General features: G+C 34.7%; 1 pseudogene; it reads right to left on the reverse strand.

Annotated features, from left to right (window-relative positions):
* Positions 1 to 1,654: 1,654 nt before the first annotated feature.
* Positions 1,655 to 2,718, reverse strand: LOC120258636 (annotated as a pseudogene).
* Between the last annotated feature and the right edge of the window lie 3,706 nt (positions 2,719 to 6,424).

A 6,424-nucleotide genomic window follows, 5' to 3' on the forward strand; every position in this document is an offset into this window, starting at 1 on the left:
AGTATAGATTGCAATCAAGCTAAGATTGATCATTCCTCTGATTACCTTCAATTCGCCAACCTTCTTCGTCTCAAATCGGCATCTCAAATTGCAGCGTTTCTTCTCGTAGATCTCACAAGCCTTGTGGCTGACGAAGCTCTTCACCGTCTCGAGGGTTCCAGATGCTTTCCTCGAGTGTAAAAGCTTAGGCTAACCGAGCACTTATAAAAGAAGTTAAATTGAAAAATGTGATCAATTACCCACGTTTTTATGGGCAATTTTATATAATAGCCCTTTAAATAATTTTATATTTCTGTGTTTTTAAACATAAAAATTGATCAACCATGGTATGGAAACTGCGTCTCAAAATAATTTTTATATTTCATGTGTTTTCTGAGTTCGTGCAGCGAGTTTGCTGAGCCGCATGCAAGTTTTCGTTGTTTTTATCGCTGTGTTGCTTCTGACTGTTCCTTTAAGTAGCTTATTTTTCATATTTTAACACTTTTCGCCATCGCTTTTGTATTGTTTTATTCGCTCACCACGGTATGCTTTTTAATTTAAAAGTGCCGACGTATCCATTATTTCAAAATAAAAATATAAAACAATTGCGCATGAGAAAATCATTTCGTTCTCAGTGGAACCATCCAAATTAGACAATGCCCTTCATATTAAAAATTTGTTTATGAAATTTGAATTTCTTGAGTTCTAAGCTCTGGAGAACCAAGGGAGAAACCTTTGATTATTGCTCATGATAATGAGATTGTATTCTTTATCTAAAATTATTTTCACAAAATTTAACATTTTACTAACATTTACTTAGTGCAGTGTGCATAGACGTACACTAATTAAAATTTTGCATAAGTAGCACTGTTTAAATATTATTTATATATTATTTTTAGACAAGATACTGTTTATAATGCTATGGTGGCTAAGGTGGATTATGGTGGGTTTTGTGAGAAAAGGAATTTCATCATTTCCTCCAAAATTAACATGGCAGAAAAATTTGTTACCTGTCTTTTTGTTAATGGGGCACTTATCACCTGTTGTGTAAAAAAAATAAACAAATATATATAATCACCAATACTTTTCATTCCAAAACATGCCGCATGATGAAAATCACACATTCATCAAAGTTTTCTTTTTGATAAATATATTTTATACCTGACCAGAAGTTTGAAAATTCTTATTCCAAAAGACATGCTCATCTGAAACACTAGAGAGAAATAAACGAAAATTTAAAAAAATAAAAATAAAACAAAGCATACCAAACTAAAAACCAACAAATATATATATATATATATATAAAGAAAACACAAACATTTGGTATATTTTTAAACACAAATATTCTGATATAAAAATAACCAAATAGGTCAAAAAAGAAACACAGCAAATAATTTGGCAACTCTCACCAAATTTTGCATTAATAACCTTTAATATATATATATATATATATATAGGCAACTAGCTAACATTAAAATAAACATATCTGCCATCATCTACATAATTGAGTTTTAACTTCTCCATGGACGATAATAGTATACCTAGGCAAGATGGGACATGGCAAGACGTCCATACCATAACACTTAAGAAGCTAGCAAGCTAGTACCTAACTAGCTAGGTAACCAATCTCAATAAGTTCCAATTCCAAACCCCATTAATTAAACAAGCACATTTCTCACTCGTCCATTTTTTTGTCTTTATTTATAGGCACACTGCTTTTTAGCACGCGGCGGAAGGCTGGCGTGGCTGAAACGGCGACGCCGGAGAACGCTGAAACGCCGCAAACGCCCGGCCGAACAGCATGGTGGCGCTGGCTGGAACTCACTGGCCGTGGTCACACTGCCGCAGCGCGGGCACATAGTCAGCGCCGATGCCGGCATCGGTTCTCGCGTGTGCGGCGACAGCACGGTCGGTGGCGCCATGCGCAGCGCTCGGAGCTCCTCTACCTCCCTCTGCAGCCTCCTGTTCTCCTCCGTCAGTGATCCAAAACACCGTTTCAAGTACTCACACTCCATCTCCGTTTGCTTCAACTTTGTTCTGCCACATAATAAGTAATAAAGACAAAATATTTATCCTAATTATTTATATATATATATAATTTCATATTTACTGAATTAACAACAGCTGGCACTGACCTTGCTCTACGGTTTTGAAACCAGACTTCCACTTGGCGTGGCCTAAGCTTCAGCCTCGTGGCTAGAGCTTCCTTCTGTTTCTGCACCATCATCACCACCACCACCACAATTAATCAAACATAAATGAATAATAATAATAATAATAATAATAATAATAATAAAAGTTTTATTAAAAGAAATAGAAAAACTCACAGGGTTGAGAGTATGGTTTTGTCTGAAGCTCTCTTCAAGAAGCCTGGACTGCTCTTTAGAGAGGCGGAGCTTCTTTGGCCTGCCGCCACCTCCGCAGCCACCTTCATCCTCATCTTCCACGCTTCCCATCGGGTACTCTTCTTCCATCTCCGCTGCCGGTGGGTAGTTCATGTCAAGATCTCTCATGATACACCCTCCTCCTACACCAACACCACCTTCTACAATAATAAATGCAAATAAGTAATCAGAACACATACAATAAGTTTAAGTGCTGCTTATTGTTAACCATAAATCACATACCAGAACCGGATGAGGAACTCATCCCGGGGACAGCGATGGTGAGCTCCAGACCAGAAGGGCCCCCTCTCCCCAAATCCTCCATTCTAGAGAGTTTGAGAACTGAGAAAGTGGATGTGGGGGTCCATGTAGATATAGATGAGGATTATATAAGAGATATAAATGATAAATAAATACATATTAATTGGTATTAAATAAAGTATTAATGAGGGAAGAGAGAGAGAGAGAGAGAGAGAGAGAGAAGGAGGGGGGTTGTTTGACTAGCGTCGTCACGTCAAAAGGTGGAGAAAGGAGGGAGTGACACGTGTGAGCGCGCATGGAGGTGAGGTGTAGGAAAATAGCCGGCAAGTCTCCCTGTTGGGCGTTGCCGAGTCGGCTTGTCGGGTCTCAGGTCCGCTTGGGAAATCATTGGGGGGCCCACAATGGCTCAGTGGCAGCAGCGTAATTAGTGGCAAATATTAGGTTTGTTTTGGGAAGGAGGTTTTTCGCCTCTTCCCTAGGCGACGACTCTTTTATCAGGTTATCTGTCCAATTCTCGCCGTCCGATTCGGATCTGATGGTCATGTCACTGTACCCCGTTAACCAATTGGTTGATTAATTAATTAAGAGGGAAACGATGGTTATCTTTTTCTCTAGGCTACCTAATGCGCACATAAATGTTCATGGAATCACAAATAAACATCAAACGAGGATGTGTTTATATATATATATATATATATCAATGTATTTTTTTAAAACAGAAGGAATAAAACATATTTATTAAAAAAACAAAAGGTAAGAGTCCATAAATACTAACAAAAGTATTAAAAAAAAATTGGAGAAAATAACAATAATACAGCACGATAAGAATACGTTAAAGATTTACACACAACATAAAAAAAACACATTCTAGAGAAGGAGAGAAATCTTTAAGAAGACTCCGGAGTACAAGCACCGGTGAATTACTAATTAGCGCTACTCTTAACCATTAGAGGTTACTCGGTTCACTTTTTATGGGGTCTGTAAACTCCAGACTTTTCATGACCATTTGGTTTCTCTCTTCTAGTTTTTGTCTTTTTAATTTTGGGGTTACAGACACTCAAAAAATAACATTTGAGACATTTTGATAATCACAACAAAAGAAGTACAAAACTGTGCATAAAATTTTTTTCTATTTTTTATAAGCCAAATATTTCATTTTAACGCATTGGATTAAGTATTTCATGTATCTTTCGCTCTCCCTCTAAGTCATATCCTCCAAAGATTCCCCATATTAGAGAGGGACTTAGGAAAGCTAGTCAAACCAAAGTATTGCAAAAAGATAGTGTATGAACAACAAATCCGAGGATTCAATGTCAACATAGCAAATCATTTAGGTAGTTGTTAGAAGTTGGTTGCATATTCTTTTAGTTTGATTTTCCAAGTAAAAGATCTAGTTATTTCTTTTTCCTCAAGTAGAAGATTAAGAGTTTTAAACCTCCCCTTTAAATGAATTAAAAATTTAATTTTAATATAAACTTTATTCTTTTATATAATTAAAAAATGTAGGGAAAAAGGTTGATTATTTGCTTAAAAATCATATTATATTTCAAGTTATTGTTAGAAGGCATTACTTTCTATGTTCAATTATAAGTGTTCACTTTAACCTTTTAACAAAGAGTAAGATAAAGTAGTTATAATTAAAAATCCTATGCATATTTAGGATTTTCATTCTACCCATTTCTTTCTCCATCCATTAAGGTTGTTCATTTAGAGTGATAGTGGTGGAGAATAGTATATATGTAAAAATGTTGGTAAGTTGACTTTGAAAATTAACTCTTAAATTAGGTATGTGGACAGATAATTTGAGACATAAAAAGCTTCTAGAAGTTAACATTTATAATAAAATGAAAGGAGTAGATCACAAAAAGATTTACATTGTTAATATATCTATGATTTTTTAGGCTAATAAATAGTGGTTAAAGTTTTTAAAAAATAATATTGTAACTTAAAATTGTGGCACTCATTAAACATCACTATGATTAAGGGTATATATATTTTTATAAATGTGACAAGCGCATTATTATCTAAGATATGTTCAGAAAGTTGAAATTAATTGTCTATCCCATGCACATCTTAACTTAGTAACATAAGTTCACATCTATAATTGGTAATCCGCCCACCACTATATTCAATGGAACTTAAATTTTTTTACATTAATACCTTTTGCTTATTAGATTATGAACCTTGTGAATACAAGTTTGAACAAATATTTATTACATCAAAAAAGAAATAATGGGAACTATTCAAATGTGACTCTCCAGCTGCTGCAATAATAAAGGTGGGGATGTACTTAAAAAAAAAATATATTTTTAAATCAAAAGAGACCAAAAACTATTAATTTTTATCTTTGAATAGTGTCATAATTTGGAATTTGGATGTTGTTGTTCCAATAACTAAACTTTGTCTATGATTATTTGATTAAAACATTAACTAGTTAATTAATCTGACACAAATCAATTAAAGGAGCAGCAGGAAGAAAGTGGTGTGCATTTCCCCAGAGAAGATGATGATGATGAGAGTGGGGGGAGCATGAACAAGAGCAGAGCAAGTCTGTGTGGGGCTATGTCCGGAGCAATAAGCGTTTTGTCGGTTTCAAGTACGCATCAAATCATATCACTTGTCATTTATTCGGGGCATGGTTTCCTTTGCCTTTCCCCATGCGACCGCTATGCATTCACTGGCGCCTCCTGCTCCTTTCTTTTCTCTCTCACGCATTTCATCGAACACCTCTCTGCTTCGTTATCAATTACATCAAACATTTAATTTCTCTGTTTTTCTTTTGGATTTTTGCTTTGTTGCGCCCCTCTAACTGTTCAGAAACCACTGACCACTGTGTATTCACAGGCGCCTTGTCCTATTTTACCCATTTAATCAAGCACCACACATGTCCTTTCTTTCCCTAGCATTTAATCAAACATCTTGACTTCATTGTCATTTAACTTCGTGTATTTTCCCTCTTTTTTTTTTGCCACCAGCACAAACACACCAAAAAAAGCAAAATAGATTTTTTTGATAAAAAAATGTGCTTCTCAAAGGAGTTCATGAATAACTTACTTTTGGTGTGTGACACATTATATAAAAAAATCTACTATAGAAGATATTAGATGTTCTATATTATATTTGAACTCTGTATTTGTTCATGATTATTATTTTTCTGGTTTATAAATATAATAAATTTTTTTATATAAACTTCTTTTTGGTTTTTTTGTTTTTTTCTTTAATGACTTTTTGATGAATACACACTCCATGCATAATACCATCCCATGGAAGGTTTTTAGTATAGATGAATAAAATAAAAGACATAGTATTTAAAACCTGCAAAAAATTTAAACAATGAAATTAAATCGTTTGCGTCAAAATTGGTTTTTGTTAAGTTTAGGGCTGGATTTCAATTTTTTTTTTTGTTTAGGGCTGGATTTCAGGCTGAGCTTATGCTTGAGTCTCTTTGTTCATGTTCAGTTTGATAGGATGGCAATATGTTATTTCTATGAGGAAATGAACAAATAGACCTTCTCAAATTAAGTTATTCACAAAAAACCCCTTGATTTTTAGTGTTTGTAGAAGGTTCCTTTTTTTTTTTATTGCCATTTTTTTTGTGCATCCACTTGGTTTTTAATGCTGTGAATTTTGAAGTGCAAAGATGAAAATGCCCACCACACTCATCCATTGTTGTTATACTTTGGGAAATGGCCGTAAGAGCGGTTATGAATCCTGTGGGTGTGCAATGATATTGGTCTTGGCGCCTCTTTCTTCTCTTGCTTGCCCTTATATTTTCAAAAAGAAAAGAAGTGCAAAGACTT

Source organism: Dioscorea cayenensis, chromosome 4, assembly GCF_009730915.1.
Source record: "Dioscorea cayenensis subsp. rotundata cultivar TDr96_F1 chromosome 4, TDr96_F1_v2_PseudoChromosome.rev07_lg8_w22 25.fasta, whole genome shotgun sequence".
NCBI lineage: Eukaryota > Viridiplantae > Streptophyta > Magnoliopsida > Dioscoreales > Dioscoreaceae > Dioscorea > Dioscorea cayenensis.